Source organism: Psammomys obesus, unplaced genomic scaffold (genome assembly GCF_907164565.1).
Source record: "Psammomys obesus unplaced genomic scaffold, mPsaObe1.curated_primary_1811, whole genome shotgun sequence".
Lineage (NCBI taxonomy): Eukaryota > Metazoa > Chordata > Mammalia > Rodentia > Muridae > Psammomys > Psammomys obesus.
The window spans coordinates 192,881-207,874 of NW_026596225.1; the positions used below are offsets into that span (position 1 = coordinate 192,881).

The window sequence follows — 14,994 nt, forward strand, 5'->3', positions numbered from 1 at the left end:
GAAAATGTAAATCTAGACAAAGTGGCAAAACATGTGAAAGACAGAAAAAGCTGCAGCCAGGGGTTGCACATGGAGGATGGAAGGAGTAGAGTCAGGGGTGTTCTGTGCAGTTCATTTTGAAAAAGAGCAGCCTTGTTGAAGGCTTGAAGTTTTCTGGTAGAGGTACTTGGCTTGCCTGGCATGTGTGAGGTCACCAATTCAGTTGGCAGTGCCATCAAAACAACAAGAAGCATGGTGGCATTCACCTGAATCCCAGCACTGGGGAACAGGAGGCAGGAAGACCACTACTTAAAGGTCAGCCCATGCTACATAGTGAGATTATGTCTGAAAAAAACAAGACAAAAAAAAATTCTGAGACCAAAGCACATGACACAGTCAGAGTGCCTTTTCTGAGCTGAGGAGCTAGGAAGGTCAGTGTTGGCAGAAACGATTCAGGAAATGCTAAACTGACAAACCACATCCTTACATCCATAAATGACAGTCTTAGGAGGCTTAGCTTTTGTGAAAAGATTGAGAAAATCTATCTTGTGTTAAAAAAAAAAAAGATGAATCAAGTGGCAGGAGATGACTGGAGCAGGAAGTGAAGCTGAAATGAGCTTATCCTGTCAAGATATAAGGCTTTAAACACAGCACAAATATGAAAATCCATTCCTCATATTAAAATTTCTGCAAATGTGTACATGTCATACACATAGTATTCTCCATGCTTTCCATTTTACCAACTGGTTGGCGAACACAAGAGGGTTAGAAATCCTAACGAAAAGTGGCTGCAGGTGGCAGCCTCATGAAGAGACAGAAGTGAGCTTCTGAATGAGTTGACAATTACGTGGGACATGTCGACCTCTTACAGTGCCTCTCTACCCAGAGAAGTAGCTGCCTTTGGGATAAGGGAAGATCTGTGTGTCCATGTCTAACCCACATGAAAATACCAGGTCTACTAGCAGCTTTGGGGGGGGGGGGGGAGAAGCAATTGGCTATGAAATTTAAAATGTGTGACTAATTTCTAGGCATCAAAACTTTGCTACTATTAATTTACTTGTTGACTCACTTGCTCCTTTGGCCAGTAAATAACATAGTTTTTTGTAGAAGTTAGACTGTTTCCAACATAATTTTAGTCAATGGGAGATGTAAAAATAAGTGAGATCATATATTCATACACTCAAGAGGCTGCAGTACAAGCAATTTAGAATTAAATGTTTAGGATACTATTCTGCTAGCCCAGGTTCTGGGGGGTGGCTCTTTCTTTCCTCCATTTGGGTTCTGGGAATCAAACTCAGGTTCCTAGTATTGGTGGCAAGCACTTTTATCCACTGAGTCCTCTCAATGGCTCTATTTCTGAACCTCTGTTCTTTGAAAAGAGTCACAAATTTATAAGGTCAAACTTTTGAATTCATCTAAATGTCTACCAAAACCAAGTGAAAAAGCATTTCAACTAAGAGTTAATTCATATTTATAAAAATTAATTCATTAAGTATACAAACATATTAAACATATGTACTGAAAACCAGACTGCCTAAATATATAACAAATACTGACAGTAAATCAAATACTGATAGAACAGAGAAACAAATAGCAATACAGTAGTGTCAGGTAACTTCAGGACTCCACTTTCAAAAGTGGACAGATAATCCCCATAAGATGTCAGTTAGGCAGCTCAATCGTAGAAGTCCACCAGGGGTGAACACACCATTCTACTCAACCACAGCAGGAGACATGTGCTTCTGCTTGTACAGAGTAGTATCCAAAGTAGATTACATGCTAGATCACAGAACCTTAAATTTAGAGAGATGCAAATCATTTGACAAATGGAAACAAGAAAACTGACAAATACAAGGAGATTTAACAACACAACTTTTGAGCTAAGAAGGAAACTATAATGGAGGCTAGAAAATATCTTGAGATAAAGAAAAAAACACAACAAACCTTAACTTGTTTCCACACCAAACATCACCAACCAGCATTGCAAGGAAAGCTTGTTTCAATAGAAAGCTGCAGTAAAAAAGACCTCACAGAACTTCCCCAAAATGCCCACCAAGAGCTAAATAAACAATACATCTCAGTGCAATAAAGGGTGTGCTAGATAAGGATATACACACAGATATGAATACTCATAACTTAGAGAAAGCACAAGACCTCCACAAGAAAGCCTATTTACATTTTGTCATAAGACTCATGGTTGCTGGGGGGAAAGAGAGACACTTTTTTTCAGTGGAGTAGCTCATTGTCCTATAGGTGCTCATTGTCCCATAAACAACCCTCAAAAAATTCATTGAGTCATGACCAAGAACAACAGAAGGAAAAAGACATGAAAGGAGAAAGGGGCTCGAATTTGGATGAGGATAAAGATCAGCAGAAATGGAAGGTGAGGGGGTCGAATATGATAATACTTATGCCATAATGAAATTCATTACAGTGTATAATTAATATATGCAAACAAAATTTGGGGGTGGGGCAGAATAAACATGGGTTTCAGTCTGATGTATTTTTTGTATCCCCAGGAAAATAAGTTATACACAGAATCCCCAAATATATGTTAATTATATATCTATATAAGTCTAGTTACAAAAAGTCCTCAAAAACTTGTGAACTATGCATTCTAGTTAGTAATGTTTTTGAAATATAACTATACACATGACATAAAGCTTTTGTTCTTCTGCTCAGCTCCACGTCTCAAAGGAGGGAAATAAACATTTCCCTGAGCAAACCATAATGCAACCAGGATCTCCCTTTTTCTTCTAGTAATCTATATCTAGTTAAAGGTTTTCATTTTGTTATGCATATAGATATGAATAGAGTCAACCAGATGTTCTAGAAGTACAGAAACAATTTGTCTGGAAAATATTTTTTGAGCAGCCACACTGTGACAAACTCAACTTGAAATATCTAAATAAACCAGGCAAATATCTGACCTTATGATGCCTGATAATCCAATGGAAGGCTGGCAGAGGCACAAGCTCCTATAAACTACCAAAATAAGCATTGGGCAGGGGTCAGAGCCATTGGGAGAGTGCTTGCCTGGTATTAGAAAGTGCTGCTCTCCATCCTTACAAGAAGACAAACAAAGTAAGTGCTCAGTGAGACATGTTCAAAATGTTATGGGATCATAGTTGAAAAAAAGCCACCCACAAAAGTCCAGATACTGTAGGACTTAGTATATGCAGAATGCCTGGAACAGGCAAAGGTACAGAGAGGGGAAGTAAATTGATTAATAGTTGCCAGAGGCTGGGAGGAGGGAGTGGGGATGCTTGCTAACAGGAACAGGATTTTCTTTTGTTATGGTAAAAACATGCTAGAGTGACAAAGGCTACACAAATGTTGATTATGTTAAAAAAAAATCACTGCATTTTAAAATGCATTAAATGACAGATTTTGGTGTGTAAACACTACTTGTAATTATATTTATTAATACATTGATTTCCTAAAAATCACTTGTTCTTTTACCTGCTTACTCTGCCAGTCACTCTTAACATCCCAAACCAATTATAATACTGAGTTTGCCCATGTATCCAGCCACACATTTATCTAGCAGCCCTGTGTGGTTCCACCCAGAGAGTTTTTGTATGGCAATATAACCAGCTGGATTTTACTGCTCATGTGACAAACACTTGAGAAAGACAGACAACTTAAAAGGAGAACCATCCAGGGCTGCTAGCTTCAGCACACTGTTCTCAGCTATGTTCCCAACAGCTCTGAAGCAGGAAATGTGTCCTTTAGAAGCATGGTGGGAATAAGGAGTCACAAGAAAACCTGTGAGTTAAGAAATATGAGTTGCCCATGTGCTGGTATCAACTCAAGGACTAGTTTTAAATCAGAAAGGCATCAAGACCTCATAGAACTGAGATGCACTCCTACATAGGATTAGTTCAGCTGCAGACAACTTGATCTGTGAGATTTAGCTAATTAAAAGGCCACAAGCAGCTAAGCATTTAGTATATGTTGGTAGTTAGGACCAGTGATGTCTGGACATAGTCCAGAATACAAAAGGCCAGAAATAACTTTGGAAGAGGCACACGGGGAGTTGGGTGGTGAAGAAAGTGGACAGGGCAGATGGAATGAGGGCAGCGTGAAGATTCTGTTGGGTGACATCGCCCCTGGAGGTTCTCTTATGCAAAGTCCTGTCAGCATTTCCCTTAACAAAACAAAACAAAACAAAACAAAACAAAACAAAACAAAACACCACTCCACTGCTTACTTTGATTTCCGTCATTACTCCAGAAATTATGTAAGAGGGCTTAGAGGCATCAGGTAGGCTGAAGAAGAGAGTTATGTTTGAGACCACTAGTGGAAAACATAGAGGGAAAACAACATGACACAGGTATAGGCAGTGAGTTTCTGAATATCGCTCCAGTAGCTCAAAGAATAATAGTAAGAACTAAGAGATCAGGTTGCATCAAATTAATAAGCTCTTGCACAGCCAGAGAAGAACAATGAAGAGACAGACCTCAGATTCAGGAACAACTCTTTGCCAGCTGTTCATAGAATATCCAGAATGTAAGCAGAACTGAAAGAAACCAACACTTCAAAAATAAATAATCAATCCCATTAACAATGGGCAAATGAACTCAATAGACAATTTTCAGGTAGAAAAAAAACCTAATTTATAAATATATGTAACCAATTTTCAGCATCTTTAGCTACGGGGGAAATATAAATGAAAGGTAAAATGAGATTGTGTTTCATGGCAGTCAATGTGAGAATCATCAAAAACAAAAACCGTAAGCAAAGCAAAGCAAAACAAAACAAAAAACAATGAATCCTGGTAAAGATACAAAGCAAGAGGGACCTGTCACTTACAAATTAGTGTAGCCACTGTAAAAATGGGTATGCAGGTTTCCCAAAAATAAAAAAGGAACCACCATGCAATCCAGCTATACCATTCCTGGGTATATGCCCGAAGAACTGAAGTCAGCATACCACAGAGATGGTATTGGGTGGTATCACACACCCATATTTATTGTGCAACTATTTGCAACACCCAAGTTATGAGATCTGCCTAGGTTCTAGCTTGTGAATGAAAATGTCTCCTACAGGCTCCGGTATTTGAACTATTGGTACCCAGTGGGTGGTGCTGTTTGGGGAGGTTGTAGAACATTTAGGAGGCAGAGCTTTGCTGGTGGAGGAGGTATCACTGAGGGTGGACTTTGAGATGAGATGTGTGTGTATGTTTGTGTGTGTGTGTGTGTGTGTGTGTGTGTGTGTGTACGCGCGCGTGTGCATGTCTGCCTCTCTGTCTACCTCTGTCTCTTTCTTTCTGCCTCTCTGTCTCTCTGTGTGTGTGCATGTCTGCCTCTCTGTCTGTCTGCCTTTGTCTTTCTTTCTGTCTCTGTGTCTGTCTTTCTCTCTGTGTGTGTGTGTGCATGTCTGCCTCTCTGTCTGCCTGTCTCTGACTTTCTTTCTATCTCTCTGTGTCTCTGTCTTTCTCTCTCTGTCTCTGTCTCTCTCCTGTATGCAGTTGAAGATGTGATCTCTCAGCTCCCTGCTTTGCCTCTGACTGCCTGCTGCCATGGTTTCTCTGCTATAACAGTTCCCTCTCTAGAACCGATTATTAAGCTCTTTCTTCTCTAAGTTGCTCTTGGTCGTGGTGTTTTATCATGGCAACCAAAGGTAACTAGTACAATGCACATCAGTGGGTGAGTGGATTAGGAAGAAAGAGACATGAACACAAAAGGGGCCTGCCGAGATTGTTCAGTGGGTAAAGGAGCTGACAGGACTGGTGACGTCAGCTTAGTATCTGGGAACCACATGCTGGAAGGAGAGAACTAACTCCTGAAAGCTGTTCTCCGACCTCTACATTCATGTCCAGTGGTATGTAGTTGAAAATGTGAAATTTGACAAGTTTGTAAATTAAAAAAAAAAATTTATTTATAGAAATTCAAACTATTTTGCATACTGTCCTAGTTAGCTTTTATTGTCAACTTGAACTTCAACTGAAAAATGACCTCCATCTGATTGGCCTCTTGGCATGACTGCAGTACCTTTTCTTGACTGCCAATTGATGTGTGAGGGCCCAGGCCTCTGTGGGTGGAACTGTCCCTGGGCAGGCTGGCTGTCCTGGGAAATAAGAGAGCCAGCTGAGCAGAATGCAGTGAGTGAGCTGGGGTCCTCTATGCTTTTCACTTCAGCTCTTCTTTATTATTTATACAGTACTCTGTCTGCATGTATGTGCACACGCCAGAAGAGGGCATCAGACCTCATTATAGATGATTATGGGCCGCCATGTGGGACCTGAACTCAGGACGTTTGGAAGAACAGACAGTGCTCTTAACTTCTAAGCCATCTCTCCAGCCCTGTCTGTTCTTTTAAAAATCCTGTCATAGTTAAAAATAGCTTTTCTTTTTACAGCCAGTGTCTATTATATGTATCTTATAAGTCAGAAACCTTTGGGACTGGGAGGAAATTAGGGAGGGGGCTAGAGCTGAGATACAAAGTGAATAAACTGTAATAAATTATAAATAAATAAAAATTTAAAAATACAGTCTCAGAACTGTCAACAAATTAATTTTTCTAAGAGAATTTTCTTGTGGATGTAGTGAGTGAATTTGCATCTTTACATTTGGAACAATATAATGACACGTATACTCATGTGTGGGTCCTTTGCTTGTCGTGGGGCAGGGCCTCACTTTGCAGCCCCGGTTGGCCTCCATTTTGTGATGGAGTGTTGAAGTTATGGGCATGTATTTGCCATTCTCACTTCAAATGTGATTAGATACTTCTGGAATTAGCTCCCGAAAAGTGTGTAAGGACTAACATAAAGTGCAACTCTTGCTCTCAGGAGAACTCAGTCTTCTTTCTCCTACTCTGCTATGTATGATTTTGTGCTAACCTCACAGTTGGATTCCTGCTCAGATTCATGCTGCCCTGCATCCTGGTAATCTGTTCCCACCTACCCAATGATGTAATGTACCCACCTTCCTCAGTTGACAAGATGGCCCTTTTGTTGGCAGAACTGTTCTGCTTCCCCAACAGAACCACCGTGTCTTCCTAATGGTACACACCTCTTAAGTCTTCAAGTTTCTGCGTACACATAGGTTTGTTTCTGGACTTTCTCTTTGGTTCTGTGTTCTCTTTATTATCTGTGCATTGTGCTAGATAGTTTAATGTCAACTTGACACAAGCTAGAGTTAACTAAAAGGAGATGTCTTTGTTAGGATTTCATTGCTGTAAAGAGACACCATGACCAAGGCAACTCTATAAAGGCAAACATTTAATTGGAGCTGTCTTACAGTTTCAGAGGTTGAGTCCATTATCATCATGGTGGGAAGCATGGCAGTGTGCAGGCAGATGTGGGCCGAAAGTTCTACATCTTGATCTGAAGTCAGTTGGGAGGGGTCTGGTTTTCACACTAGGTGGAGCTTGCACATAGGAGACCTCAAAGCCTACGCCCGCCCACAGTGATACGCTTCCTCCAACAAGATCACTCCTACTCCAACGAGGCCACACCTCCTAATAGTGCCACTCCCTGTGGGCCAAGCATTCAAACGCTTGTATCTATTGGGGAGGAAGGAGGACATTCTTATTCAAACCACTACAGGAGGGAACCTCAATTGAAAAAAATGCCTTCATGAGATCCAGGGCTGTCAGGCATTTTCTTAATTAGTGATTAATGTGGAAGGGCCCAGCCCATTGTGGGGCCATACCTGAGCTGGTGGTCCTCAGTTCTATAAAAAAGCAGAGTAAGGAAGCCATCATGAGCAAGTCAGTAAACCATACTCCTCCATGATCCTACATTAGCTCCTGCCTCCAGGTTCCTGCTGTGGGAGTCTGCTCTCATTGCTTTTGATGATGAACTGTTTGTTATATGGAATTTTGAGTGAAATAAACCCTTTTCTCCCCAGGTTGCTTTTGGTTATGGTATTTCGTCACAGCAGTAGCAACCCTAAGACATGCATCAATTCCACATTCTCAACAAAGATGCTTTATACTAAATCTGGATTCCTGATAAGTAAGTCTATCCAATAAGTTTATTCTTTACTACTTTGCTCTCTTTGGTCTTTTATTCTTCATGCAAATTTTAGGCATGTTTTGTCTTGGTTCTACTTATAGGTATCTAACAAGTTTTATTCTATTCTGAATGTTCTTGCTTTAGAGCTAGAGCCCATGCTGATCTCAAACTTTTTATTCTCTTGCCTCAGTCTCCTGAGTGCTATGATTACATGCATGTGTCATAACCTCTGGCTAAATAGGGCTTGAAAATATGCCTGTAAAAATAATGTTATTTTTACATAAAAGAAGGCAATATACTGAGCTACAAGTAACTAGAGGCAGGGTGATCTCAAGCTCAAGACAAGTCTGAGCTGGAGCTGTGTATGCAGCAACACACACACATGCACACACTTTTTCTATTTAACCTGCTACTCTGCTAGTTGCCTAGAATAGTACTTGGATCACATAAGATGAATACACAATCTTTAAATTAATGTAAATTAACTCCCTCCCTGCCTTGTGCAACTGGGATAATTATACTTAGCCATAATTTATTCATCTTATTTACTCTTTTGTGTTTTGTTGTTGTTTAAAAATTACATGTGTTCATAAATTAGTTAATACATCTATTGCTTAATATTATCCTTGGGAGACTTGAGTTTTAAGGTTATATTTATGTCAATAATGCACTAGACAGCTTTCTCTGATTTTTCATTTTTAATTATTTAGAAAGGTTTGTATAAGGACTATTTGTTCCTTCAAGTTTTGGTAAAATCTCCAAAAACACTGGGGACTTGTGTCTGAAGGAAAGGTGTTTAGCTCCAACTTATTTTATAATTATTGAATACTTCTATTTTTAAGTTATTTTCACTGAAGGGATGTAGCCCAGTGGTAGATCCCTTGCCTGGCTATGGTGCAAGATCCGAGGTACTGTCTCCAAAATAATAACAACAAAAACCTCATGGATAGTTTACGAAGGAACTGTGCGTCTTATGCACAATTTAAAATTTATTATTACAAAGTTGCGTAGTCATCTTACTGTGTATGTATTATAATAATGTATCATTTTAAAATATTTTATAATTGCATGCTGCGTTTGAAGACGCGATCCTTATGCAAAACAATAAACGTTTATAACCTTAATTTGCTTAGAAACTAAAAGATACACTAAACTCATGGTGTTTTTATTTAAACACCATACACAGAGAGAACGAAACTAGAGGTCTCATTAATCTGGAAAAATTAAGTTGGAGGAAGGCAGAAAGCACGACGTGGCGACGCTTTTCGGCTGTCGCACTGGCCCCTCAGTCGTGCGGCTCAGGTCGGTACCTGGAGGCCCTGGGGCTGCAGAGGATCGCGGGGGAAGCCACGGGCGGTAGCCTGACAAGGAGCCGGAAACCGGAGAGGACAGTTGGTGTCGCTCAGTGTGATACTGTGGGGACATCCGGCACTCTTGCGATCCCTCCTGGCGCCAGCACGCGCTTCCCAGAGAGGGATCCCGCGCTAGGTGGCCCCGTTAGCCCAGAGCGCGAAGGTGGGCGGAGGTGCGCACCGCACCGCACCGCACCGCACCGCAAGGCCCCTCTCTCATTTTCTGGCTGACCCACGCCTGCCCCAACCCTGCTTCCCCAGTGGATGTGTTTGGGGTGTCATGTCGGGTTTTTCTCGCGCAGTTTTGTTCACTTGTAAAAGAAATCACTTAGGAGTTGTATTTCCAAACATGCAAGTGCACTCCCGATGCGGAGTCGGGAGCCTCCGTGCAAAAACTTAAGGCGTGTCAGGGAAACATTGTAATCTACAGACATATTTAGGTGCTTTATTTTATTTTATTATTATTTTTTAAACAGGATTTTTTTTTTTAAACTGTGACTAGAAAAACACGCACTTGCCTCACCAGGTCTGTGTCCCGTGTATGGCTTTTGATGAAATTATTTCAGAAGGCTCTGCATTTCTATCTCCATTACAGCTTTTTTGCTGAAGTCCTACCTTTTTGATGTTAACGTTGGTACACTAACGTTCTGCTCAGTATCTGTTAAAATTTTTTGATTGACCTTAGTTTCATTTAAGGAAAGGGTGCTGGGGATTGAGTGTACCATCTGCTCATGGGAACTACACCCAGCCCTTTGTCATGAGTTTTATTTTTAGTTTTTTTTAGAGATGGGGTCTTACTGTTTAGTCCAGGCTGGCCTCTAACTCACGAGATCAGTCTGCCTCTGCCTCTGCCTCTTGACTGTTTGGATTAAAGGTGTACATTTCTACACACACTTGTGTTATGTTTTTTAAAAAAATATTATACAGTGTTCTGCCTGCATGTATGCCTGCACACCAGAAGAGGGCACCAGATCTCACTATAGATGGTTATGCGCCACAGTGTGGTTGCTGGGAATTGAACTCAGGATGTTTGTAAGAACAGTCTTCATCTCTCCAGCTCCCTTGTGTTACATTTTCGAGCCATCCTTTTCCCTGCTTTGTTATAGTTCCCTTCTGGGGAAGTTTTGTGCATTTCCTTATTTGTCTGGGAATGTAATTGAAGTGCTGTAATCCCAGAACTTGGAAAGTGTCTTAGTCAGGCTTTCTGTTGCTGTTGCTGATGAAATACTATAACCAAAAGTAACTTGGGAAGGAAAGTGTTTATTTTAGCTTACAGCTCTTTTATCACACTTCATCTCTGAGGAAACTCAAGGCGGAACCTGTAGGCAGGAACTGAAGCAGAGGCCATGAAGGAACATTGTTTATTGACTTGCTCCCATGACTCACTCAGCTTTCTTTCTTATACACCCCAAAACCACCTGCTCAGGGTGATACCAACAGTGGGCTGGATCCTTGCACATCAGTCATTAAGAAAAACCCACAGACTTGCCTACAGACAATATGATGGAGGTGCTTTTCTCAATTGAAGTTCCCTCTTCCTAGTTGACCCTGGCTATATTAAGTTGACAAAAACCCAACCAACACAGAAAGTAAAGATCAAGAGTTAAAAGCCAACTTCACTTTTCTTGCAGTAGATGGGAACTAACAGAGAGATCCACAACTAGACAAGGTGCAGAGAAAGAGATTTTCACAACACTCAGTGCTAAATGGGATGTCTTCATCAAATTCCTTAGAGCCCAGGTATCTATGCAGGGAAGGGGTAGAAAGACCTTAAGAGCCAAGAGAATGGATGACTCCAAGGACATGTGTCTTCCAGGCTACAGAACTGATGCACATATGAAATCACAGCATTTGGAATCGAGTGTGTTCAAGCCACGTAGAGTCCTAGGGCTGGGGCAGGGAGGTGGACATAGGTTGCCACTCCTAGCCGAGATATCCAACTGATATCCACTGGCAAAGGGAAAATTAGTTTTCTCCATTGAAGTCTCAATGGTTACATTAGTCATACTACAGGGTAAGCTCTGACCCGGGAGTAGTTGGCCAACACAGAATGGACTCAATTGCTTTCCATTGTGTGTGTGTGTGTGTGTGTTAAGGATGAAAGAAGAAAAGACAAAAAGTTGGCTGTAGAGATGTGGGGAGGTTCTGGGAGGAGTTAGAGAAGGGGGAAACCATGATCAAAATATATTATATGAAAAAAAATCTTTGATACAAAGAAAAGAAAGAAAGAAAGTCAGCTTCAAATGGGTAAGGGGCTTTGAGGCTACCTTGGAGTACAAGAGACCTCAAGAAACACAGTAAAACAAAATAGAAATCAGCCTGATTTGAGGAATTTTGTCTTTTAGAATTATGAAATAGATTAACAAAACTATACAATGAAATTATTTAAATTTTTATATGATTTTAGCTTTCTTACAAATAAAAGTATTGTAAACGAAAAAATGCAGTATGAACTAGGTGTGTGTTACACACCTATAAACTCAGGGCTGGAGGCTACAACGGGATTGTGAGCTAGCCTGGGGTACGCAATGAAACTCTAGCTCAACAAATAAAAGTGGTCTATACATGTGATCCTGGCACTTAGGAGGTGGAGGCAAGAGGAGAAACAAGAGTTCAAAGTTGTCCTTGACTACATAGGGAGTCAAGGCTAGACTATACAGCTTGAGATCCTGTCTGAAAAAGCAGAGAGTCGGGGAGAGAAAACAAAATGCAATTTGAAAAGCACATTACAGAAAAACAGTAAAATAAGTAAGTATGTAAATAAATAAATACTTTTAAATAAATGTGTGTGCCATTGTCAGAAAAAGCACAGGATCAACAAAGAATATGAGAGATCTACTAAGTTGTTTCAGTATCTCAAGGCTAAGGGGCAGTTAACAAACAGTATTCAGAATGTGACTGGCATGCTGGTTAATACTTAGTATCACCATGAAATAGCCTACAGTCACCTGGGAAGAGGAAATCTCAAGTCAAGGTAGTCGTGTCTGTAGAAATTGTCTTGAATGATGATTGATGGGAGAGGGCCCAGCCCACTGGGTGCCACCATCTCTAGGCATGTGGGCCTGTGCTATATAAGAAATGTAGCTGAACATGAGCCAATGAATGATCCAGGAAGCAGTGCTTCTCTATGTTTCTGATTCCAGATTTCTGCCTGACTTTCCTCAATGGTAGACTGGGATCTGGAAGTTTAAGAGGAAATAGCACCTTTCCTCCCCTAAGCAGCTTTTGGTCAGTGTTTTATCACACAAACAGAATCAACCTAGGACAGTTAGAAACATGTGCCCATGTAATTCACCTCATAGTAGAGGAGCCATGTCACACAGGATGTCCGCTACTGTTAGTGAGTGGGCAGAAAGACACATCAATTTGTGATGCCTAAGGCTACAATGCCCACATGAAGTCCTTCCATGTGCTCCTGGCTCCCCTGTGCTCCTGGAACCATGAAATGTTTGGAAGAATACAGAGGGTAGAGGTTTCCTTTACCCAGTGTCACGATGTGATACTTACAGAATAAACGCTAGAGAATGGAAGGGGCTTGGATCATTTTGTGGTTTAAGAGATATCCAGATAAGTGGTCCTTAAGCATGTGGACAGGGACTACTGGGCTTACATTCTGCCTGTCACTTGCCAGCTGACTCTGAGTGGGTTATTCTCAGGCTTACTTCTGTTTCAGTTTATCTGTAACTATGGAGTAAGTACTATTACTATGGTAACCATCCCTACCCCCTTCCCTGAGTTATTATGAAGATTGTATGAGTTTCTACATCTGTGTGTGTAGAACAGTGGAAACATAGTAAACAGTAAATGAAAACACGCGGGGAGGCTAATGTGAGGAAAAGCCTAATGGGTGCTTTCTCAAAATGTTGCTTCAGTCACCTTATAACCAATGCACTCTAGTCTTCCGGAAGACCATCTTAGGGGAGCACTTTGAGGATGCTTGAATCTGGCGTCATGGTGATGTCAGTGAGGTTAGTAGTGCAATATTGCCTTCATTGTTCCAGGCCAATCTGACAGAACACAACACATTCACACTAAGGGGAGACCAAGTTACACCGTGGACATTCAAACAGAAGTGTCATCTTCCTGGCAGGACACGCATCAGACCCACACTCAAGGCACCTCTGCCAAGAGTGAAGAAATGTTTACAATAGTGATTTTACTTTCAGCCAGACTTGATTAATGTCAACATATTGAAATAATCTTGGCTTTGTAGTGTTTTTAAATTTTGAATATTTTGGCATTGTAATGGTAGAATTTATTTATAATTGCACAGGTACACATGGTTTTCTTTATATATGAAGTAATAGCATAATTAAAAGTCAAAACAAAATGAAACAAGTCAATGCTGAGAACAAAGAGGTGCTTCTCATACATTATTCCTGTTGAAAAGACTGCTATATCACACTGTTTCCTTGACTCAGAAAAGAATGTTAAACAAACACACCTGTAGCTACCTTACAGCTACAACAGCTTTTAGAAGTCAAAATACAATACTTAACAGATGGTCTAGGGTTGAGGGTATACACAAGTGGCATACCTGAAAGGGAATTGAAGGTAAGCAGGTTCCTGGGCCCATTATGTCAGGCCTGTCAGGAACCTCTGCTGATGAAATGGAAGAGCAACTTTCAAAACACAAACACATATTGGTAGTTTCTTCTATAAACGATTTGTAAGGTTGCTTTTTTTAGCATCAGGTGTATGACAAGTATTTGTGTGTCACAGGGACCATCCTGGCAGCTGTGAGAAAGTAGGTCACTTGGTGCCATGGATGAAGCAAAATCTCACACCCTGCATCTTGACCTGAGTCAAAAAGTTAGAACAGCCTGGAGCCAGTGAGATGGCCCAGAGGGCAAAGGCACTTGCTGCCAAGGTTGACCTGAGTTTGAGCCCCAGGATGGTAGGAGAGAACTGAGTCCTACAAGCTTTCCATGGTGCCCCCTGCTAAACATAAAATGTAATAAATATTTAAAAAAAAAAAAGACACAGTTGAGTGAGCCTAATGCTAGGTTGTGGAGCTAACTAATCTGGGTCAGGGCTACTGGATGGCATACGTGGGCTCTGTAGCGAGTTCTTGGAGCCAGCAGCCACATCGACAGATATAGGGTGTGCTCTGCCTCTGGAGAGGGTCCAAGGTTTTGGTCATGGATAAAGTCACCTGCTTCCTGATTAATTTGGAACACTTGGGAAGTGCCAATTATTGAAGCATCACATGGAGATAATACTTTAAGATACCATTAGGATAATGGAACAGTATTGTCCCTGAAAGAACAAAATGTGTTTCCCAATCTCACATTGGCACAGGCCACTTCCTTGTCCCTTCCTTCAGGCTGCTGCAGTTGCCAAGGCCGCCTGTCATCTTCTCTGCACCATGTCTTTCTCACTCTGTTTGGTTTTCCACCCCACTCTCACACTCCTGTTTGGATCCAGAATCACTTAGGACTACGACAGAGCACCCTCCTCTAATGGAAATTTACTGAAGAAGAATTGGCATTGGGCTCTCTTAGTGCCATAACTGTTCTCAGCCCCACCTCCGTGAATTTTGACTCAGTATCACTTATGTTATTCTTTTTGGGTTTTTTATTTTATTGTGGTTATGATTGTAAGACAGGGTTTCTTTGTGTAGCTGTCCTGGAAGTAGTTTTGTAGACTACACTGGCCTTGAACGCACAGAGTTCTCCCTGCCTCTGCCTCCTGGGTACT

At 41.1% G+C, this 14,994-nt stretch overlaps 1 protein-coding gene across 1 annotated transcript in view; it reads right to left on the reverse strand.

Moving 5' to 3' along the window:
- Positions 1-14,994, reverse strand: part of Ccl28 (C-C motif chemokine ligand 28) — a 29,241-nt gene that overhangs the window by 11,925 nt on the left and 2,322 nt on the right. The gene's annotated exons all lie outside the window — the stretch shown is intronic.